Source organism: Acomys minous (genome assembly GCF_964271855.1).
Source record: "Acomys minous genome assembly, chromosome: 7".
NCBI classification, from domain to species: Eukaryota; Metazoa; Chordata; class Mammalia; order Rodentia; family Muridae; genus Acomys; species Acomys minous.
In genome coordinates, this window is record NC_140488.1 from 123,451,271 (window position 1) to 123,476,344 (window position 25,074).

A 25,074-nucleotide genomic window follows, 5' to 3' on the forward strand; every position below is an offset into this window, starting at 1 on the left:
CAAGAGCTCGCCGTGCGTAAATAATTGCTCCTGCGCATGCGCTAGAACCAGAGCCAGCTCAGCATGCCCCTCCCGAATGGGGATATGCTTATGAGCTATCGTGGATGGCGGTTATTAACCAATCCACTCCTATCTGCTAATGAAGTATCTAGCCGCAACCCATGAGGTATCGATACGCCACACAAAGACGGTACTTAAACACGGGCTCCCGGGCATTCAGAGTCTTTCGCGCCAGTTTCAAGGGCGCTCCCAATAAAGCGTGTTGAGAAGAATCCTGGTGTCTGTGTCGTTCCTGCCGGTGGGAGGGCGCAACAAGTAACCAACTACTTTTTGATTATATCTAAGCCCACTCCATGAGATGGAACCCATACCTGATACTGCTAAAGTGGCCAAGGACCTGAGTCTGGATAGGTCATGATCTTAAAGAAAATAAAATACTATTATTCTGCTAAAAGAACATAGCAATAAATGACATAGTGTTGTTCCCATAGTTCAGTGTCTTATTTAGCGATCTTCAGAGAAACTTCTTGCAGTAGTTGGGAACTAATACAGAGACATACAACTGGACAGTGTGTAGAGAGTAAGAGATTTTGCAGCACTCAGTAATAAAGGGACTTTTAAAAAATCAAACTCCTTCCCTCATGGCTCTGGGATCTATTTGGAAGAGGAGGTGGAAAGACTGTAAAAGCCAGAGGTGATGGTTGACTCCAAAGAAACAATCTTCCAGATACAATAAGACTGACACATATATGAACTCATGGTGACTATGGCAGCATGCACATGACCTGCATACATAGGTTCAAACCAGATGGGGTCCCAACACTGAGTGAGGAAATTGGACATAAGGTCTCACCATAAGCAAGAAGCTATTTTCAGTTGATATCTGCTGGCAAATAGAAAGTCAGTTTTCTCCAGTGCAGTGTCACTTTGTTTATAAACCATCCTCCAGGGAAGGCCCCATAAACTGCATGTGAGTTATTTTTTTCTTACTGACATTTTGCTTGTATGCTTTGATTCTTTTTAAAGAAAGGGAGATAAAACAAAGTTTGGTGGGTAGGGAGGTAGGGAGAATTTGGGAAAAACATGATCAAGATACATTGTATGAGAAAATTATGATAAAATGTTGTTGGAAAAAAAGAATTCTTCATCTATACAAGGATTCCCCAAATGAAATATACTGTCGATACACTTATGGTATAGGGCGAAACTTCTAAAGCTTTTTTTCACTCATGACTATTTTTTCCAAGGAAAAAACTAGGTATACAGATAGAAAATAGTTAATACAAGCCAAACATTTCCTGATAATAAATAATAAATATATTTTAAAATAATTTTTTGACATCCATGTAATTTTAATATATTAAAGATTTATATACTAATGTAATTGATATGCATATTTATTTTCATATGAAGAATGAAATCTTGGTCTGGAGAGATAGCTCAGCAGCTGTTCTTTAGTTTCTAGCATTCATATTGGTTGGCACCCTCTTCTGGCTTCTGTAGCCATTCATACACATATATTCATGCATATATATAGTAAATACATTTACTTAATTTAAAAAACCCTAAAAAGTGAATCTAAAAAAGAATTAAATCTTGCCTGAATATTTGATACTTCAGGACAGAAGATCTTTAACATTTTTCATAATTGATCAGTATTTTGATTTTATAATTGTCAATATGAGAATGCCATTTCACACAAATAGGTAATAACAATGGTATAATATGCTTGTGGCCATTTTAGAAATTATTGGTAATTTTGTCCTAATCTGAAGCCAAATTTTATTAAAATACCCAGGGTTTCCCTGTGTAGCCCTGGCCATCCTGGAATTCACTCTATAGACCAAGTTGGCCTCAACCTCAGAAATCCTCCTACTTCTGCCTCCTGAATATTGGAAATAAAAGTGTGGCACCACAGTCCAGCTATTTAAAGATTGTAAAATGAAACTCAAATCAGCAAGTCAAACAGCAGTTGTTTTTTTCAAACAGCAGTTAAAAAAAAAACTGTTGTGTGGACCTGGAGAGATGCCTCAATGGCGGAGAACCCAGGTTTGATTCCCAGCACCCACATGGTGGCTCACAAGCATGATTATCGAGTCTTAGGAGATCTGATGCCCCCTTCTGGAACCCCAGGGTACTGCATGCATACGATGCAGCTATACACACAGGCAAAACATCCAAATAAATAAAAAGAAATACTTTTTAAAGTAAAATTATTGTGCATGTGTTTGAATGATGTGCGTATATGGGCACATATACCGTTTGTAGAGTACGTTCTTCATTTCTATCTTTTCATGGGTTTTCTAGGGATCAAACTTATGTAACCAAGCTTGCATAACAAGTGCCATTACTGTCTGAATCTTTTCAACAATACACAAGCAGCAACTGTTAACTCAACCCTCTTAACACAATACAATCCCATATACAGTTGTCTGGTACTTACATACTGAAGAATGATCATAGGAAAGTATTGAAAGTCTTTGTTTCCCATAATTAAACCATATGTTTCTATAACAGCAGACCATTTTGTCTGTACAGTGAAAACTAACACACAGCAGTCTTAAATCAGAGCTGGGGTGTTTCAGATGGGATGCTGATCATTGCTATTGCACGGTGTGAAGGCAGCATGCACAGTGAAAGTACACAAGCATAACCAGGCATGGTGGCACATGTTTGTAATCCCAGCACTGGGGAGGCAGAAGCAGGCGCATCAATGTGAGTTCACTTCCAACCTGGTCTACAAAGTGAGTCCAGGACAGCCAAGGCTACACAGAGAGATCCTGTCTTGAAAAAACAAAAACAAAACAAACAAAAGCGCAGAAGCTACTTCTTCAGGACCATTGCTGCAGTGATCTCACACCATGCATCATGGATGAATCCTGCCAGAAAATCCTCAGATTCATTATCTATTTGACTTTGAAATAATTTTGGCCTGTTTTATGTTCAAAAATCATTACTATTGCTATTTTTCATGACTTGCCCACGTTTTTATGTGACTACATATTGAGACGTTATTGTACAGAGCAACGATTTTCGTTGTTTTGTTTGTTTGCTTTGTATTTTGAGACGTGGCCTTGTGTAACTCAGGTTGGCCTTGAACTTGATGTCTCTGGGAATTGTTAGACGATACAGATATTGAACTGGAAGGCCAAGAGTATAGGTAACAGGGTTCTGTAGATCAGTGTCTATTTTAGTATAATAGCAGCCTCTGCTACAAGTGAACTAACTCCTCAACCAAACTTACTTAACGAATAGGCAACCACTAGGGGGAGAAGACAGGAAGTAGAGGAGTGATGTGTCGTCTTAACAATAATGAAGATGATTATGAAGGTAGAACCTACTGAGTTTTGAAAGCTGTCATTTGCCTAGTTCTCAGTTCTTTAGGGTCTCAAAATTGGTTTCTCGATGTTTTGTTTAAAAGCAAACAAGAGCTGAAGAGATGGCTCAACAGTTAAGTGTACTTACTTTCTCTTGCAGAAGACGTGGGTTGAGTTCCCTGCTCCTACAAGATGGTTGACAAACATCTTTAACTTCAGTTCCAGGAACTCTGATATCCCTTTCTAGCCTACACAGGCACCAGGTATGCACATAGTAAACATTTGTATGTGTGAGCAAAACAATCACACATACATAAATAAATCAATGAATTAAAATAAAAACAAAATTTCCACCCCTAAGGCCCAATTAAAATGTGAAAGGATAACAATTCTGTTGGTTCTAGTTGAAGGAATGTTTTTGAATGTGTACAGAACGGTACTTGACAGGGAGAGAGTTCAGGTTCATGCTAACATCCTAGTTAAACCACATAATGTAGCTCCAGGGTTTTGATAACAGATGGCACTGTATGGTGAATTCAGTGCCAACTAGTATCTTAGCTTCTTGAAGGGATTTTTTTCCACTGCTGCATATTTGCTATATTCAAAAAGTAAATGGTAACCGAAACCAGCCATGGTTCTCATGCAGCTGTCCCAGAGTTATGTTTCAGTGCTTGTGTGGGCTACATTCGCAATACACTTTGTAAGAGCTTAATATAAATTCTTGGAACTCAGATGATGCCTCTATGTCTATTAAAAGAAGTCAGAACTCTGGGATTTGAGAAGAGGTTGCTTGGCAATAATAAAACAGAATAAATCAAGTCACCTTAACACAAAGCAGTTCTTTGTTCTATGTGACAGTTTGTCAAAATTTAACAGGAAAAAGGGGCTTTTATTTTTATAAAACTAAAAAAAGGCAAGTTGTCACATTGTAGAATACATTTTTCATGCATAAAAGCTCAATTTTATTTCCAGTAATTTGTAACATAGAAAGCAATAAGCAATAATATAATTCTGTATTATATTACTGTATTATTTCAAAAATTGGAAATAAACCATCTTGTGTTTTTCACAAGATAATAAAGAATCTTTTTGAGTTTGAGTGGTCTTTTTCATATGTGAAAGCAAACACCATCATTTCCCACAGGCAAAAAAGAAAGACTCACAAATGAGCAACCTGGAGAAAAAAATACACAACCATGTCTCAGTGTTGGGCAACCTTTTGCCACAAGGGAAAGATGGGAAGATTTGGCCTTTGCAGGCCAGGCCATTTCTGTTGTAACCACTTACCTTTTGTAAAAGGGAAGCAGCCACACACAGGCAGCAGGCAAATGAATGAGCATGGCTCTAGTCCAGTAAAGCTTTCTAAACTCAGGCAGCAGACTCCAGCTTGTCAACCTATGCCATGTATTATCAGAGGGTTCCTTTTCAGATTTACTCAACTGGAGCAAATTCATCCCTGGTGCTGTACACCTGGACGACCACCTGCAGCTGGACAGGTCATAGTCCCTAGGAGAGAACCTATTACTACCATTTTTCTTAGCCAGTATAATTTCTAATATATTTTCCTTATACCCATAGATAAGTCTAGGTCTCATCCCTCATCAAAGAAGCTTCTTGCAACAGGTGGAGACCACTACAATTGGTCAAAATGCAGAGAATAAGTGACAATGGGGTAACCATTGCTAGCTGGTACATCTCCAATACAACCCCTACACCCAAGGCTCAGGAAACATCATGGAAGAGTGGGTAGAAAGACTGTAAAGGCCAAAGGACTACAATTCTGCTGTAAGATAGTGTCTGTAGACATGACATAAGTGCTGCCCCCATGAACTATCAATGATATGGTTGCCCAAGAAGACCTGCATGATAACACTAGTTGACTTGCCAACATGGCTGGAGGACATGTCACAAAGCCCCGCCCCTAGATGAAAAGTCACAGGTAATCAATTGCTGCAGAGAAAGGGAGAATCAGTCATAAACATTGAAAAGACTACAGAATGAGTGTTTCCTCGTGCTTTAAATAATCTTATAAATAACATTTCTTTTTTTCTTTTTCTGTTTTGATGACTACAGGTTCAAATCTTTTTCCATCACTAAAGGTAAGAGTTTTAATGAAAATTGGAGAAGAGCTTCTGTCAAACTAAGTAAGTATGTTGCAGACATGCTACATATATTATTCTCTAGTGCCTGGCAGTGCTCTTGAATTCAGTGCTTCTCCAACCAATCCAATGTACTTTCTGCACTTCCCTGCCCACTCCACTTCACCTATCTCAGTGATGCACTTGATTATTCCCAGCATCTGTTCCATGAACCTTGTATACATTTAAAATCTTCATAGTTCTGAGTAATTTGACATATTCCTAAAGATATTTCAGTTGACCTAAGAATTAGGGTGGAGTAAGTGGCTTTCTTCATGTGTATCTAACTGGTCTATGAGGACCAATATTATCTCTTGCAATACTTTTCTCTGCCTGAGGGTGCTATACAATATCTATGTCCATCTAATAAGGGGCTGCATCCAGCATGGGTGATGGCTTCCCCATGACTATGTTGATGCAACTGGGAAGAATTGCATACAATAGGTTGTATGAAATGGTTGGCTACTCAGATAGGGCCCTATCACTCTCCCCAGCTCCTCATATCTATGAGGGAATGTCAGCCAACAAACTCAGCTGTGAATGTAAGCAGGCACAACTGATCTTGTGAAGATGGTGGCAGTTTAACAGGAGGATAGTACTATATAACACATTGAATGCCCATCACCAAACCCCTACAAAGAAAAAGGACTATTTATGTGAAGGTCACAGTAGACAAAGAAGCAAAAATATAGAATCCCTTGGAAGTCAGACAAGATGCTTTAATGGTCTAACCATCCCCTTGAAAAGGATGAAAGGCTAGTGACCACTTTTAGACCAAGTTATGATTACTGTTGGTCCTTATTCTGGCCGTCTATTCCTAAGCAGAGTATATGGATGGTTATTAAATAAGATCTCTCTCTCTCTCTCTCTCTCTCTCTCTCTCTCTCTCTCTCTCTCTCTCTCTCTCTCTCAGATTTATTTATTTATGTTATTATGTATGTGCCTGCATGCCAGAAGATGGCACCAGATCTCATTATAGATGGTTGTGAACCACCATGTGGTTTCTGGGGATTGAACTCAGGACCTCTGGAAGAGCAGTCAGTGCTTCTTTCTCTGAGCCATCTCTCCAGCCCTAAATAAGAGCTCGAACATCATCTAAGCAAGAAGATATGTACTTCAATGTTTTCCCCATTATTGCACTAAATCTGCCCATTCTTTGGCTTTTGTGTTTGAGAGAGACAAAATACTATTTTAGGGTTTTTTCTATCAAGAGTTAAATCTTTAGTGTTCTGAATTTTCCTCTGAGTGGACATCATTTTCATTGTCCTTAATTTATAAGTGCGTTTTGATCGCCCCCAGTTCCTAAGTTTTTCAAAAGGGAATTTTAGAGTTTTCCAAATAGCTCTGTTTCTTTCTTGTTTTTAGTTTCCAGCCTTTTTTTTTTAGCACCTACCTTGTAAATGGTAAAAACAAACAAATGCCCACCAGAATACACAGCTCAGGAGGACATAGCTCCCAGTGGGGAAGCTGCTGCTGTTGTTTTGATAGATAGGCATGATGTAACCATCAGATTGCCTTCTACATCACTGTATTTATGCTCAGAAACCAGTATTGCTGTCAACGTTAGTCGGCGATACTTCTTTTTGCAGCTGGCAGTGGTTACTGTAGAGATTTATAACTGGCCAAAGTACTAAAAATAAGTGCCTGCTTAATGTTCAGCCTTAAAAAAGACGTCTGTATTAACTTTTCCAAGGCTCAAGGAACACCTCGGAAGAGAGGGTTGGAAGAATGACTCAGTGGGCAAAAAACACTTGCAGCTTAAACCCCATGACCTGAGTAATATCCAGAGCCTGAATACAAAAGCTTGTTGAGGCACAACTGTAATTCTATCACTCCTACAACAAGATGGGGGAGAGAGACAGGAATCTAGTCTAGAAGCTCTCAGGCATGCTATTATTGCTATAGCTTTAGTTGTAAAAGGATGTGTTGGGGTGTTGTGGAGCAATGTCCAGAGGTCATGACATGGCTATCTTTTGGTCATGATATGGCCACTTCACTGTTTAATTTACAACAGTTGTGTTTATTTGAGTAAGACCTGCACAATCTTGTGCCTTTTAGTATCCTGTCACCAAAAAAGAGGAATTTATGAGGCTCTGTCCTTCCCTGAGGATTTATAGGTAGTTAATTATTCAGGAGGGAGAGGCATTTTTTCCCAGTAGTGCAGCAATTATCATATTGTCTGTGCTTTTGTAAATAATCACTGACCTATGTTCCTGTAAGCAACTCTAATGAAACTTATTGAGTCACAAAGAATAAAAGTAGAAGGGGAATTAAGGACAGGGATTAGTGAGGAAGGGGCAGTAGAAGGTAATAGAGGCTAAAATGATCAAAATACATTATATAGGCAAGATAATGTCATAATGAAACCCGTTACTATATATAATCAATATATGCTAATAAAATTAAGAAATATATAACATAACATAATTGCTGCAGGATATTTGATCCCATTGTGAACCCCAAGATTGTGAACTGTAAAAACCTGTTTCTTGTTTGGCATAGTTCAACCCTAACACACACCTTTAATCCAAGAGCTTTCTGTACACAGGATTTAATAAATTTAACCCTTGGTCAAGAGATGGAGCAAGAAACCAGTTGATAGGGATTAAAGCATAGGAGGAACTTTGAGTTGAATGGTATTTAAGACAGAGTGGATAAGAAGGGGCTTTTTGAGCTTTGAGCTAGGCAAGCCTTTGACCTTTGTTTGTTTGTTTGTTTTTAACTCTTTCCTCCTGGGCTGTTAGCTGAGCTAGCAAGCTTTTTGGGCTTTTTCCTTTGAGACATGAGCTGAGTAGGAAGGTCAGCTGGGTGCTTTCTCTGCCTTTCTGAGCTAATAGGTTTCCACCCCAGCATTTGGCTCCTAAGTCTTTATTAGTAATATCGAATGACTAGGATTTTTTTCATTATTTTATAATAACACATAATACTGTGCATATATACACACATATACAAAATCACATATGTGTACATATGTATAGTGAATCAAGTTAGTAACTATAATATAAAAGTATTTTATATAAACATAGCTAGTCATTTTCTGAATTCTGGAAGGATTGTCATAAAAATTCTTTAAAACTAGAGCTCTTAAATTTTATTTTGAGAAGAGCATGGGTTTGAACTAAGGGCCTACACTTGGCCCAACAGTTCAAAGAAATAGAGTTTAATTATAGTAACTGAGCTTTGGTTGGTTGAAGGACTGTAGTCAATTAAGTTATAAATGATTAGCCAGTTAAGCTGTAACCAAGTTACTGGTTGTTTGAGGAGGCTGTAACCAATTGAGAGATTTTCTATTTCTTATCTCTATTTTTCTATACATGATCCTGTCTTTAGAGCACTCAGAAACCTATTCTTGTTTAGGAGCACCTGGTTCTCAAAGTGTGTGTGTTGTTTTGCTTAAATGAATTACACTAATTTTGATTGATTCAAGAAGTTTTCCTTTTAATAACATTTGTAATAGTTCTTGTGCTGAGTAGTTTTATGTCAACTTGATACAAGCTAGTGTCATGAAAGAGGAAAGACCCTCAGTTGAGTAAATGTCCTTTTTGTTTTGTTTTGTTTGAGACGGTGCTTCCCTGTGTAGCCTTGGCTTTCCTAGGCTCATGTTGTATTCCAGAATGGCCTTGAACTCAGAGATCTGCTTGCCTCAGCCTCACCAAGTGCTTATTGGCCAGAACCCAGTCGCAGGGCCCTAATCCATTAGTGAATACATCTGGAAAAGGGTTCCAGGTGCCAGGATGGGGAACATGCCTGACTCTCAGCACAATTGCTGTGACATGTTTTCAGTTTGGGTTTTATTTCTTTTTGTTCTTAGTTTTTTCAAATGAGTTTTTTCACTTGTGTATTCCTATATCTTAATTCTTTTTTTTTTCTTAAAAAAAAAAAAAGAGGGTTGCAAGGCCGGAAGGAAAGGAGCCTGGGGAAATTGTTCTGCATAGTATATGGTACCACAGCTTCTCTCTGGCTGGCCTTATAGATTCTGACCTTGAAGAAAAAGATTGTTCAAGGATGCATAGATTGCGGTAATTTTTCTGGTACATTCTAGATTTCTAGCACAGGTTCCAGAGTAGTTATTGTTATTGTTTCAGACCCTGGAACAAGAAGTGTACCCTCTTACTGCATGTGCTGTGTGTCACCAAAGGGAAGAGAATTACTTCACGTCTGAAATAGAGGCAGGTTATAGAGCTCTTATGTGATAGAACAGGAAAAATTCTTTTTAAGTATATTTATGAGCTGCCGAGACTCTGCAAAAATAGTCCATTTTAGTATTTGTTTTTAAATGCCCAGTAAAACTAAAGTGCTCGTCTTAACATTGCATGAGGCTTGTGTGCCATGATGGACATCAGGGCTCGGGCAGATAATGACCATGTCCTTGTTCTCCTTTTCCTGTATGCCCTCTGCTCCTGCCTTCAAAGTGCCCTTGCTGCTAATGCCTTAAGTCTCACTCAGAGGTTTGCCCTAAAGGCTTCTGGAGTGAGCCTCTCTATTCAATGAAGGGAACTAGAAGCTCTGGGGATTTATTCTTCTATGTAGCCTTTAAGCAATGACTGGCGGACATAGGACTATGACAGCCTCCGCTCTTTTGAATGAGCTTGGGCAACTCTATGACTAGTGCTATAATCCAGACTAGCATATGCTTCAGATTAACACGCTGTGGGGCAAAACAGAAAATGACTCTTTTTTTTGTTTTTGGACTTGAGACTGAATTCTTGTTCCTCAGTTACTGATGGAAACACCTTTTTATTTTAAAAAAGATTTGATCAAGCCGGGCGTGGTGGCACATGCCTTTTTTTCCAAGTTAAAGACATGTATTTATGACAAAGAAGTGAATACATTTCCCCATGAAGTATAAGTATAGGCTTTTTTCTAACATTTCTTGTCATGGCTATAAAAGACCAAATTTTAGCAAGTACTATAATTTTCATATTTCTAATTCATGTTCATGAACTCAATTAAAAATATAATAGTAGTTTGTTTTCAAATATCTATACGTATTTTGGTCATGTATGTGTATATATAGTAGTCTTCATACATACAGTATGAAATAATGTTATATTTCTTCTGTTACTTTTTTATGCATAAACTATTTTTTATTAATTTTTTCAGATTACATCTCAATTGTTATCCCCTTGCCTGTCTCCTCCCATTCCTCCCTCCCTCCCTCTTTCACCCTATTCCCCTCCCCTATGTCTGTGACAGAAGGGGACCCACCAAGATGAAACTTGGTAGGCTGTGGCACATGCCTTGAATCTCAGCACTTGGGAGGCAGGCGAATCTCTGAGTTTGACGCCAGCCTGGTCCAGGGCTGTTACACAGAGAAACCCTGTCTCGAAAAACGAAAAAAAAAAAAAAAAAACAAAACAAAAAACAAAAACAACAACAAAAAACTATTCATCTTTAATGAATGAGTGTTTTTGCCTATATGGGTATATGCAGACCATTTGCATGTCTGGTGTCTAGGGAGGCCAGAAGAGGGCACCAGATCCAGTGGAACCAAAATCAAACATTTGTGAGCTACCAGTTGAGTGCTGGAAACTGAATCTGTGGCCTCTGCAAGAGCAGCAAATAGTCTTTTTTTTTTCTTTCCTTTTTTTTTTAATTCAGCAAGTGCTCTTAACTGTTGAGTCATCTCCCCAACCCCCCAAAAACTTTGTTTTTAAATTGGAGATTTTCTTATATTTACATCATTTCTACTCCTCTCTCTCCCACTTTAATTCCTCCTGTGTCCTGAACATTCCTTTTTAAATTTGTGACCCACTCTTCGAAAACTGTTAATAAATATAGTATATATACAGAAGAAATATATATGTGTGTATGGTTATGATATACTGAGGCCATCTTGTGTTGCTTATATGTATCTGTATTTAGGAGCGACCACTTGGAATTGAAAAATCTGTCAAGGGGATCATCTTTGCAACAGACTGATTCTCCATCTCTCAGCAGTTGTTGAATGCTCTTTATCTAGAGATGGGGCCTTGTGAAATTTCCCCACTCAAATTGGCATGTCATCTGGTAGTGTCATTATGCTGGTCCCGTTAGGCAACCACATTGAGATTTCAGAAGTACATCCCTATTACATCTAAAAGACACTGTCTCACAGCAAGTACCCTGGGCTTTTGGCTCTAGGATCTTTCCTCCAGTTCTTCTGTAGTATTCTCTGAACCTTAAGCATTAAGGGTAGGATTATAGATGTATCAATTAGGGCTGGGCATCCCATGGCCACTTAATCTCTCCATTTTGACCAGTTGTGGATCACGGCAAAAAGAAGTTCCTTTGATAAAGGTTGAGAGCTACATGCATCTGTGGGAATACTGATAAGTATTTAAAAATACAGTTTGTAATTAAACTGTTTTAGGACAATGGCAGTAGTCTAGGGTCTATGAATTCTCTAGCCACAGGAAGGTGACTAAGTTTACAGTATCAGGCATGAGTTTCTTCTTATTGAGCAGACCTTAAGTCCAGTTAGAAAGTTGTTGGTTACTTGTAAAATGGTACTATTGCACTATTGTGAACCAATTTCTTTTTTCTTTTTTTTTTTTCTTTTGTCTCCCAAGACAGGGTTTCTATGTATAGTTTTTAGTTGTCCTGGAACTCAGTTTGCAGACCAGGCTGACCTCAGACTCACAGAAGTCTGCCTGCCTGTGCCTCCTCAGTGCTGGGATTGTGTGCTGCCACTGCCCATTGTAAAATAATTTCTTTCTTTCTTTCTTTCTTTCTTTCTTTCTTTCTTTCTTTCTTTCTTTCCCTTCTTCTTTCTTCTTCTTCTTCTTCTTCTTCTTCTTCTTCTTCTTCTTCTTCTTCTTCTTCTTCTTCTTCTTCTTCTTCTTCTTCTTCTTCTCTTTTGAAACAGTGTTTCTCTGTGTAGCCTTAGGCTGGCTTCAAACTCACAATGATCAAGTGTTGGGATTAAAGGCATGTGCCACCACTGGCCGGCAAAACAAATTCTTTTTAAAAATCAATCAATTAATTAATTAATTCACTTTACATCCTAATAGTCGTCCTCTCCCTCCTCTCCTCCTGGTCCCTCCCTCCCGCTTCCCTCTCCCAGACCCCTGTTCCTCAGAAAAGAGAAGCCCTCCCCCCACTCCAGCTCATCAAGCCCCATCAGGACTGAGCCCATCCTCTTCCGCTGTGGCCTGGCAAGGCAGTCTCTCCAGGAGGAAGTGATAAAAAAGCAGGCACCAGAGTTCATGTCAGAGACAGCCCCCACTCCTTTTACTAGAGCACCCACATGAAGCCTGAGCTGCCCATTGGCTACATCTGTGCCTTACAGAAGTTTTTCAGTTTCATGAGGTCCTATTCATTATTTGTTGATCTTAGATCCTGAGCTGTTGGTGTTCTGTTCAGGAAGTTGTCTCCTGTGTGAATAAGTTCAAAGGCTTTCCCCCATTTTTTCTTCTAACAGATGCAGTGTGTCCAGTTTTATGTTGAAGTCTTTAATCCAGTTGGACTTTAGTTTTCTGCAGGGTGATATCTATGGATATATTTGCATTTTTCTACATGTAGACATCCAGTTAGACCCACACCATTTGTTGAAGATGCTTTGTGAAATAATTTCTTAATAAAACATTTGGGCACAGCATCTCCTCAGAAGATCTTTGGGAGAACTCAACTAATGACATGTTCTATTTTTACGTAATTATTAATTTATTTAATTTTCCTTTGAAACAAATTCTGGCTGTTACTCATTATGTAAATGAGGGTGGCCTTGAACTTGTAGCTATCTTCCAGCCTCTGCCTCCCAAGCTCTGGAGTTGCAGGTGTGCAAGGCATGTTTTGTAAAACCAGTTCCCCAGCAAAGCAGTCTTGTACTGATGCCACAGGCATGAAGAAGGCTGTAAGTTTCAGTCTCAGCTTTCCCCTACTTCCCATCTCTTGTTTCCCTTTTGAGACCCTGAGGGAAATGAGGCAGGGAGAGTATCAGGTGGTCTGTTATTCCAGTTCCTCATCCCTCACCCTTTGCACCCTGGGTCAAGCAGAGTTCCATCACCAGAGCACGTATCTGATATAATGAACTGACAAAGAGGGAAGGTTAATTTTTTCCTCATGATTTCAGCCCATGCAGGTTCCATTGCTGTGAGTCTATGGTAAGACAGCACACCACGACAGGAAGGTGGTAGAATCCATAGTTCAAGTCACAGAGGCCCAAAGGCAAGGACATACAGAGGAAGCAAAGGTTCCAGAGTCCCAGTAGACACTTCAAGGACATTTTTCAATGATTTAATGTCCTGCCTTTTTCTAGATTCACATCTTTAAGAGTCTAACTCCTTTCTGTGCTAGGCTGTATCCATGGTATTCAACCTTTTGATATTGTGACATGCTATTGTGGTCTACAAATATGCTTGGTCCTGTTATTCTGGGATGCATGTGGCCTGTAGGCTGCAGGTTAGACAGCCTATATCAAACCCAAAGTTAATCCATGAACCTTGGGAGACATTCCAGATCCAAGTTATAACCTCCTGATTCTCCTCTACAGTCCAAGGGTTGTGATCAGAGGTATGTCTAGCTTTTTGCATTTTTTTGCTTAAGACACAATCTCATTATGTAGTCTAACTTCTCACTGAATTTGTAATCCTACATTAGACCCTTGACTGTATTCTAAACAGTCCTTTCACTTTCTTCTTTTTTAATCTTCATTTTCTTCATAAATTAGATCCTGACCACAGTTTCCCCTACCTCCCAGTCCCCTCCTCCTCTGTTTCCCTTAAAAAAAAAAAAGAGTGGGTCTCCCAGAGATATCCATGGAACGTGGTGTAACAAGTTACAATATGACAGCGTACAAACACTCATACCAAGGCTAGACTAGGCAAGCCAGTAGGAGGAGAAAAAGGGTCTCAAGCCCAGGTGAAAGAGTCAGGAGCACTCCCGGACTCCCACTGTTTGGAGTCCCACAGGAACACCAAGCTATGCAACCATAACATATATGCAGAGGACCTAGCTCAGAACCATAGAGGGTCTGTGTTTGTCGTTTCAGTATCTGTGAGCCTTGCTTAGTTGATTCTGTGGGCCATGTTCTTGTGGTGTCCTTGAACACTCTGCCTCTTACAACCCTTCCTTGCCGTCTTCCAGAGGATTCCCAAGCTCCACCCAGTGTTTAGTGGCTTTGGGTCTCAGTTTTTGAGACAGAGTCTGTCACAAAACTTAGAGCTCACCGATTTGGCTAGCCTGGCTGGCAAGCTTTGAGGACACCTCTGTCTCTGCTTTCCCTGCACTGGGATTACAGACATGTACTACCATGCCTGGCTTTTTTTCCCTCTGGCTTTTTTTTTTTAACATGGAGACTGGGTGGTCTAATTTAGCTCATCATGCTTCCTTGACAATACTTTACTAATTGTACTATCCTTCCAGCCTGTGGCCTCGTTTTCAAACAGCACCCACAATCTTCGAGATCTATGAGATTAGCAGTGACATTTTAAGTTTTTGTTTCTCCAAGGAAAAATGAACTCCAACTCAGATTCAGAATTTCCTAGTATATATTAACAACAAAGATAACCTCTGTGACCTCAAAATGCATGGGGGTTTCTTGCTACCAGAAAGTAAGCAATTCTGAAGTGGATGCCAACTGAGCTTCTCCGGATTAGTTTAGCTCTCACACTGTTTACCTGGAGATACATTAGAGCCCACAGGTTGAAGGTTCAGTTCCCAAGATCCCCACTCTATCTACTTTAGATGTAATTCAAAAATAAAATAAAATAAAATTTTGAATGCAAAAGCTCCGGGCTATTTTTGCTTGTGCTTCTGACCAATGAGATATGAATCAGAGTGCTCACGCCCCCATATTTAATTTGTTTGAATGTTTCACAGGACTCAGGGCAATGTGCTTACTGGCTTTGGGTAGGGCTATTATAAAGGATACAGATGATGTGAGGCATAGGGCGAGGCGTGGGAAGAGTGCAGAGCTTCTCTGCCCTCCTGGGAACCTCCGTATGTTCAGCTGCCTGGAAGCACTCCAAACCTTGACCTTTGAGGTTTTTTTTCTGGAAACTTCATTGAAAATTCATGCTTCATAGGAGACTGACTGGGGAAACTGAACAAAGCCTGTCTGTTCAGGTTCTTCTTGGCCTTTCTTTGTAACAATCCTCCCTCCAGGTTAAGGGGTAAGATTGCTCTGGAGAGAACAGGGTCTTCTGATATAATACGAGACAAGGTAGATCAGAGGAGGTGAGTTAAGCCAGAGTCTGTGGTCTGTTATCTCAATGTCCCAGAATAAGAGCATGCTATGTTCCAGATCTGATGTCAAGCTCATATGAGCTGTACAATATGGTTACTGCTGTCTTCACGCCTTCTTCAGTGTGCCAGTTTCTTGAAGTCTCACAATTCAAGCTTTAGATCCAAGTTTAAGAGACCCTTGTTACTTGTCTTTTCCATTCTATCATATCTACATTATTAATAAGAGATCATATTGTTAAAAATTAAAGAAAACAATTATATGCATGGATGCCTTGTCTACATGTATATCTGTGTACCATGTGGGTGACTGGTGACTGGTGCCCACAGAGGCCTGAAAATAGCATCATATTCCTTGAAACTAGAGCCACAGGAAGCTATGGACTGGCCATGTGGGTGCTGGGAATTAACTTTGTGTCCGGTGGAAGATCAGCCAGTGCTCTTAACCACTGAGCCATCTCTGCAGCCCTGCAAGAGATCTTTTGAATACATAACTAGAATACATTTTAAGCTGCCCTGCTCCTCTTCATTTAGCTTACCATCACCAGTAGCCTTTTCAACACTGTTTCTCCATACTTTTTGCAGCATAGTGTTTTTTTGTTTTTCTGTATTAATAGTAGTAACAGTGAACTCACTAACGCTCAAGCCAAGGCGACTTTACTGCTTGAAACCTCCTATGGCTTCCCACTACACTTAAAACAAACCAGCACATCTTGACAAGATGGATTACAAAAGCCCAACTAGTCCCCACCTACCATTCTTACTTCATCGCATGCCAGTTTCCCAGATGGTTAGGCTATCTGTTCTGAGATTGTTCCATCTTGGGGCTTTGAAACATATGCTCACCTCTTTCTGGAATGATGGTTTTCTTGGTTTCTTCTAACCTTATCTATTTAACTTCTTGTAGAGATGCTTGCTCACAACCTGTCCCATAATTCTCTTCTTCAGGATATTTTTTTAAAATAGAAAACTTAAGAGGATTTATTCCAGTTCATTTGTTTGCTTAGCTGTCTGCCCCTTTTCCCGTAGCAATGAGCTCTGAGGGCAGATAGTGAGCAAGCTATTCAGTCTTGTGCATTATTTTTTTCTCCAGCACCAGTGGGGATGGGAAAGTCTTGACACTTGGTAGATGCTCAGGATATTCAGCTGGAACTTTTTTTTTCTTGGAGAGCCCTTAGCCTCCTGATGTGAGCATCAGGGCACTTTCACATGGAGCTCTATAGCAGTTTATGTGGTCAATTTTCCCATAGCACAGAAGTCCTACAGTTATGTTGTTATTTGTCTTCTTTGCCACACTATGGGGAGCAGGCTCATAGAGCCATCTCTTGCTCATTTTAAAGCCCTAGTACAGTGCCTGGATCACAACAGATGATGTTTATAGATGTGATGAATAAGGTTTTCCTTTTGTTAAAGGTGACTTTGGACCAGAAAGATGGCTCAGATGTACAGGTGCGAGAAACTGGTGACTTTCATTCTATCCCCAGATTCTACAAGGTGGTAGGGGACCCGACTACTGAGAGCTGTCTTCTGACATCCACATGTACATTGTTGTATGTGTGCTTGCACATATACAGACATACAGAAAGTAAAATTAATATAAATATTTAAAAGATGACCTAGTTAGAAGCACAGGACAACAGAGAGGTGGTTGCCAATTAATTCTCTAAGGACAGAAGGCAAGGAACTGTGTTTGTGGAGACACAGATCTGAACGCCCTTCTGAGGTGAAATGACTTATTTATTATAGAAGGAGAATACTTTGTGGAAGCAAGCTATTGAACTCCACAAAGAGTTCTACAAAAATCGCTTTTTAAAATAGAGTTTGGAGGAAGGGGGTACTAAAGTGCTGTGCAAAACTACATCAAAGATAGTTTACTTGTGAGTAGAGTTACAATTCTACACATTCCTTCTCCTTGAAAAGAAAGGTTTTCTCTTTGTGGGTGCATGTGGAAGGATGCTAAGGTCTAAAGAGAAAGCCTGAATAGTGGCCCAGAATCAAGAGCCAAGGAGAGGAGAGGATTGGCTTATAGCATCCCTGACAAGATCCAGCATTCATTTCCTGTTGGGCTTAGCATTTGCTACTCTAATGTTTCCCCAAATCATTAATAAAATTTCTATGATTTTTTGTAATTTTATTTGTGTTTTGACTCAGGCACATTCTAGGAATGTGACTAGAACTTTTTCAGTGCATTCTGTAGCTTATAAAATTGAGATAAATATAAAGCATCTTATATGCACAAATGGAATTCTGAAATTAAATTATTACATAATTTGGGAAATGGAGTCTTTAAATATTTTTATTACATTTATTTATTTATGTGTGTGGGGGCATGAATATAAGCATGCACATGTGAAGTTAGGTAACATATTTATGAGGTTGGTTCTTTCCCTCTGCCATGTAAGCCTCAAGGATCAAACTTGAGTCCTCAGGCTTGATAGCAAGTGCCTTTAACAACCACCCTATCTTGCTGGCTCTGGATAATAGATTGTGTATCTTCTTTCTTAAAATTTACTTTTAATTTGTATTTATTTTATTTTTCTCTTATGATATATATCCCAAGTACAATTTCCCCTCCTTCCACTTCTCCCAGTTCTCCTCTGCCTCCCCAGATCCATTCCTCTTAAGATTTATTTTTAATCTCTCTCTCTCTCTCTCTCTCTCTCTCTCTCTCTCTCTCTCTCTCTCTGTGTGTGTGTGTGTGTGTGTGTGTGTGTGTGTGAGAGAGAGAGAGAGGGGGGGGAATTTTTGCACATGAGTATAGTGTCTATGGAGACCAAAAAAGGGCATTGGATCTGGAGCTAGATTTAAAAGCAGTTATGAATTGCCCAACATGGGTGCTAGGAACCAAATGTAGGTCCCCTGAAAGATCACTATGATCTCTTATCCTCTTAGCCATTTCTCCAATCCTTTGTTAATCCATCTCCAAGTTAACTGTTACTTTTCTTCTTGATTAGAAAACATGTTTTATATAAACATACTAATTCTATGACAATTGTAGATATAGAAAATAATTGTACTATTTTGTTTATAGCTTTTTGAGGTTATTTTATTATTGTACATAGGTGTTTAAAATTTTATTTGGAAAAAAGTATCAACATTTATTTTCCATATTTCTTTTCTGATGCTAGTATGATACTTTAAAACCTCTTCCCTATTTTAATATCCTTTATATCATTATTAATAATATTAAAACTATGCTTTGAGGCTGGAGAGATGTTTAGCCATTGCTGCTCTTGTGAAGGACCTGACTTTGAATCCTGGTACCCATGTGAGGCATCTCATAATTGTCTGTAACTCCATCTTGTGGGGATCTGACAGCTTCTCCTGGCTTCTATAGGCATGTGGGTGAACACACACAAATAAATAATAAAATAAACCTTCAAATAAAACAAAACTGGAACTACAGCAGCAAAAAAAATATTCCCTGTGTTTTAACTTAAACTGATTCAGGTTTGTATATCCTGTGAAATATGGTTCTAGAAATTTCATATTGGCTTTTCCCCCTTTGTATTTATTTAAAAATATGTTCACATATATATACACATATATGTATAATATATATATATATATATATATATATATATATATATATATATATCTTCTTTCCAAGGTGGTGTAAATTAAATGAAGTAATGTATGGGAAATTACACTTACATGAAGCCTTTTACTTTTTTTATTTTTTTTAAATTTATTTATTTCAGGGCTGGAGAGATGGCTTAGAGGTTAAGAGCACTGACTGCTCTTCCAGAGGTCCTGAGTTCAATTCCCAGCAACCACATGGTGGCTCACAGCCATCTATAATATGATCTGATGCCCTCTTCTGGCCTGCAGGTGTACATACAGACAGACCATTGTATACATAAATAAATAACTCTTTTAAAATTTTATTTATTTATTTATTTATTTATTTATTTATTTATTATGTACACAATGCTCTACCTGCATGTACAGCTGCATGCCAGAAGAGGGCATAAGGTTACATTATAGACTGTTGTGAACCACCACGTGGTTGCTAGGAATTGAACTCAGGACCTTAACCTCTGAGCCATCTCTCCAGCCCATTGTTTTTTTTTTGTTTGTTTGTTTTCCGAGACAGGGTTTCTCTGTGTAGCCTTGGCTGTCCTGGACTTAAAGATTTTATTTATTTTAAGTATATGAATGCTCTCTCTGCATGTACATCTGCAGTCCAGAAGAGGGCATTAGATCACATTATAGATGGTTGTGAGCCACCATGTGGTTGTCAGGAATTGAACTCAGGACCTCTGGAAGAACAGACAGTGCTCTTAACCTCTAAGCCACCTCTCCTGCCCCCAGCCCACCTTTTATATGTGTACATATCTATATCACTACCATTCCCTTCTTAATTGCTAAGGGCATTCTAATTTTGTGTAAGATATTTTATTTTTGTTATCATTTCTACTTCATTTACCTTTTGCCATTTATTTATTTATTTCCTTTGCAGATGTGACACCCATTTCCTGCCCCTCTACCCCTCTACGCCCCCTTTAAAACATGTAAGGTAAAGTTGCTTTAGAGAACTGAGGAAGAATTGTCTTTGGGGGAAAAATAAAAACGTACTTTTCAGCAGTCACAGTCCTTCCTCCTTGTTTAGGTGCACATGACAGATGCTGATTTTTGGAGCAATGGCTGCCATCTTGGGAACCTGAGGATAAAATGCTGACTTGTTCAGAGTGGCAAGGTGAATGAGCCAACTTGAAAGAGACTGGGTCTTTCAACATCATAGAATTTCTGAACAAGTCAGGAATTACCTCTCTTCACATCCCTAGATTTGTGAGATGACAAAATCACTATTGATTGAGCCACTTCTACTTAGGGAGGCATCCTAATTGATCCCATACTTGCATGTGATTATGTCAGGCATATATGCGAATGTGGATCCTTGAGGGCGCTTTTGTATACTAGGTAAGAATTTGAAAGTCAAAAGTTAGGAGTAGGCCAGATGTGTTGCACACACCTTTAATTCCAGCACTTGGGATGCCAAGGCAGGCAGATTTCAATGGGTTTGAGCCCAGCTTCATCTACCTGGTGAGTTTCAGGCCAGCCAAAGCTATAGAATGAGATCTTGTCTAAAAAGTAAAAGCTGGGAAGAACTGACTGAGTTAGTAGAACGAGTCTTCACTTAACTGTTTCCTACAATGAGCATAATGCATCAAACTCACAGAATTGTTGAGAGAACTAAATAAAACGATTCAAATGAAAGCTCTACTCTTGAACTGTAGCATATGGAGGGAGGTACAAGAGACGTATACAGATTAAAAAGGACTTTGGTGAATTACGTTTTTGTGAACAACACTGTGCCCCGTTCCTCTTAGGTGATCTTTACTGAAATATGCTCAAAAGTCTTAAGGTGTCACTTCAATGTCCAGTACCCTCTGCTTTCCTATTTTCCATACTTTGAGTGAAACTTACTGCTTCATTTTCCTACTGCTCATCCTGACTGTCCCTGTCAGAAATAGTCTTATCTTGTATCCTGTCTCCTTGAGCCCTATTCATCGTCACTCATCAACCCAGTGCATGCTGAAGTGTGTCAGGGGCTTCCTGCACAGCAGCTGCAGACTTTTATGGGAGCCTTAAACTGACAACAGTAGTGGAAAATTTAAGGGGTGATGGAACGAAGTCAAGTAAAGTGTTTGTCTTCTTGGTGCTTCTGAGAGGCCCCAGCTGGCACTGATGCTCAGGTGACAACTATTCACCATGCCACAAGTTTGTACCCTATTGCTACCCTCTTTGCTCAGTGACTACACCCCTGACCAGGAGGGGGTGGTTGACACAGAGAATTTGCTCTTCTTTTACTCATGGAGCAAGAATGATCACGTCCTGGTGGTTCAAAGTGTGGTCACCCAGGGGATGCATTTTAAGTCTGTCTACTCTGTTGAGTATTTCTACCTAAGGGAAGTTGGTTGTTGTGTGTGTGGGTTTTTGTGAGGCACAATCTCTCTCCATAACCCTGGTTGCCTGGAACTCACTATGTAGACTAGAATGACCTGAGACTAAGGTTAGAGTAATACACGTGCCTTTGCCTCTGCCTCCTGAGTGTTAGAAATAAAGGTGCAAGCTGCCATGGCTAAAGGAGAGGTTTATTTTTATTTTTTATTTAAATAATTTATTCAGATTACATCCTGATTGTTATCCCCTCACTTGTATCTTCCCGTTCCCCCTCCCTCCCTCTTTCACCCTATTCCCTTCCCCTAGACCTGTGACAGAAGGGGACCTCTTCCCACACCATATGATCACAGCCTATCAGGTCTCATCTGGATAGCATGCTTACCCTTTCTCTGAGTGCCACCAGGCCTCCCTACCAAGGGGAAGTGGTCAAATAGGGAACACCAGAGTTCATGTTATAGTCACTCCCTGCTCTGTGCACAACAGATGGAAGAAGTTCAACAACAAAGCCATGTTCAAAACTGTGACCCTGAGCCTAAGGATTTGAAAAATGTTTTTTTTCAGGTACCTAATCTTGGCCCTTGGCAAACCTAAAAGTAGACATTTGCCTTTGTTTTGTTCTCTTCTGCTGTCTCCTTGTGCCAAGTTCTAAGGTCAGTGTATCAATAAAAGTAGTAGAGCCAAGTTAGCAAGGTCTCTGAGCCCAGCAACTATGCCAGCCTGTCCATTTTTAAACATGTTTGACCTACAAACTAGGACAATGTCTTATAGTTGGATGTAATGGTATAATTATATTATTTGGTGACTGCTTATTGAGGTCCGATTATTAAGTAACTTTAACAGCTCCCAAGTGACCAAGCTTGGATTCAAGCACTGTCTGATTTCGCACCCCTGCTTCCCCCAATTTTTAATGAACCTTTCCTCATTTTCTGGCCTCTAGATAATACAGCTAAAGATAGACTTTTCCTACTTTGTGAAGTTCACTACCCCTCAGAAAATGTGAGAGAATGCAGCCAGCCTCCTCAGGAAGATTAGGAGGGCAGTAAGATAACGCAGCCACCTCCAGACTGATATTTGAGCCCTGCTTTCCACACGGTCGGTTGGTCAAGCCTTTTGGAGGCAGCCAGCCTATGGCTTGTATCAAACTCTATATTTAGGAAGAACAACTGTGAGCTATGACAGGAATTCTCTTTAACACTTTAGGCTTAAACCGAGTTCCCCTCTAGCCCCAAGCCAGGGGCAGCTTTCAGTACCGGAGAAGCATAGAGTACTCCAGCTATTCCAGCCACATGAAAAGCCCTGGAATTGAGATCCCAGCTCAGAGGACACCGGGAGTTCCTTCTACCCTGTAAAGAGCTTTGTTTTTTCGTACCTGGCTGCTTGGGACTGTCCTCAGGCAGTAAACAAATCCAGAGAGCAGGTAAGCAGAAGAACCCAGCTTTGGCTCCCAGCTTTCTAGAGGAAAATGTCCTGATCTCTAACTTAAAGTGACTACTCATAACTTTGCAGGTTTCTAAGTATGGGGCAGCTTCTTTGTCAATTCCCTGCTCACTGTTGTTATCCCTGATTCTATTTTATAAAGTGTGTGTGTGTGTGTGTGTGTGTGTGTGTGTGTGTGTGTGTGTGTTGAAAAGGAACTAAAGGGGTTTTCATTGATATGGATGTTAACAAGATGTCCACAATCCAGGCATGGTAACTGTGACCTTGAAGCTCTTCTGGCCAGTGTTACAGTCAGCTGCAGACTGACAGCATGCTCTAAGCTGGGAGTTCATCAGGAGAAGAACGGGCAGAATAAAGCTGGAGTGTTTGTGTGTGTCTGTGTGTGTGTGTGTGTGTGTGTGTGTGTGTGTGTGTGTGTGTGTGTGTGTCTGTGTCTGTGTCTGTCTCTGTGTGTGTGTGTCTCTCTCTCTGTGTGTGTTTATCTAAATGAATATTATTATGAGAGTTGTTAGACAATGTAAGCTTAGAATCCTTTTCTCCTTTCCCTAAGTGCTGGGCTTGGTCTCAACAACAAAGTTGTGTAGACAGAACCATCTTTTCGAGAGCTTTGCTTTGGTTACTGTTTTCCTGTGTGCAGCAGGAAAGAGGGCAGTACTCTGTCCGTGTCTGCGTGGGCACCAGATTCCAAGGTATGGAACTGCAAGAACGCTATCTTCCCTCCCAACATATTGAAGTAGTCAGAGCATCATTCTACACCCTCCTCGGAAATTATTTTTAGCTTCAGGACAGAAGATAAATCCCTTTGAGATAGTGCTTCACTCATTTCCTTGACCTTTTAAAAGAACAAACAAGCTCTTCTTTCCAAGTAACGATTGATTCTCCCCCCTTAATCTCATCTTGTGAAATTAGTGATATTAATGTTGACCAGTTTTAGAAAGTTTTATTTAGAAGTTAGATTTTAGGTGCTGCCCAATCAAACACAAATAGGAATCTATCATCCATGACTCAGCACAACGAGCATTAAACGTTTGTACAGACTGCCGGGAAAACTTACCTGTCCTCAGTTGGCAAGCACCACCAGTTTATTAAAGTCAATATGCCTCGTCAAACTTGCAGTGTTTCAAATTTTATCCAGATCCAGGAGACAGACACCGCAATTGCACGTTGTAAAGAGTATCTATTTGAATAAAAAGCAGTGGCCCTGCAGTGGGTGGTGGTGCGGTGAGTACATAAAGCCCAGCTTGCTGTTTTCAACCACAGAAGGGAAGGTGCACTACACTCTCCATCCTGATGGAGGTGAATGCTCGACCAGGGAAACAGGCAGGGAACACTGTCTATTTTTATTCATCACCGTGCTTTGCCCTGATTTCTCTGCAAATAATGAGGACAGCAGAAACTGCTGCTGAACTGATTTTTACAAATATTCTCCAGCCTGATGGTGAGAAATAAGAGCAGGGAGCAAACTGACTTTCTATAGATGTCTCTATCGAAGACTGATCCATATACAAATGAGAGTATAGCAAAACTAGATAGATGATACAAGATCCACCCATCTGTTAGGCTCAGAGTTTCCCAGAAAATACTGTAACCTAGTAGTTAGAGCAAATAGTGAAAAAAAAAAACCAAATAAAGCCACATACAAAAAATCAGTGCAGTATAAATAAAACCATCCATTGTTCACTGCTTTTGTATTTCAACTTGCAAGTGTCCTATAAGGGTATTTTCTAACCCTCATGACTTAAATTAATATACAGTAACTTAAAAATAATGTTAATTAAACTTTAGTTATATGCACATATAGTGAGCACTGAGTTCAGGTCTTTAAAATCTTATAAGAATTTTTTTTTTTGCATTATTTCTTTTAGATCTTGGCAAATGGAAATGTCAAAAATTAAGCTATTCTAAGCATATCATTTCGGAACTGAGCTGGATACTAGAAAATTCTTTATGTTTCTTTGATGCTGAATGGAAGGTAGCACTTAATTCAAAAAGGATCATAGAGAAAAAGGCATCCTTGATTGTTTGACCTGTTGTTCTTACTTAATATTGGGAAGCAGACTATCTGGATGAGACCTGATAGGCTGTGGTCATATGATGAGGGAGGAGGTCCC

The 25,074-nt window shown here is 39.7% G+C and overlaps 1 protein-coding gene across 2 annotated transcripts in view; it reads left to right on the forward strand.

Annotated features, from left to right (window-relative positions):
* Nucleotides 1–22,628: 22,628 nt before the first annotated feature.
* SMPX (small muscle protein X-linked) overlaps nt 22,629–25,074 on the forward strand; it is a 57,563-nt gene continuing 55,117 nt past the window's right edge. Inside the window, exon 1 of one of the 2 annotated variants that reach the window (XM_084791144.1) lies at nt 22,629–22,943. The gene's annotated coding sequence lies outside the window, so the exon portion shown is untranslated. Of the gene's footprint in view, nt 22,944–23,579; nt 23,653–25,074 lie in introns of those variants that run through there. The other variant, XM_084791146.1, reaches the window with a different exon arrangement.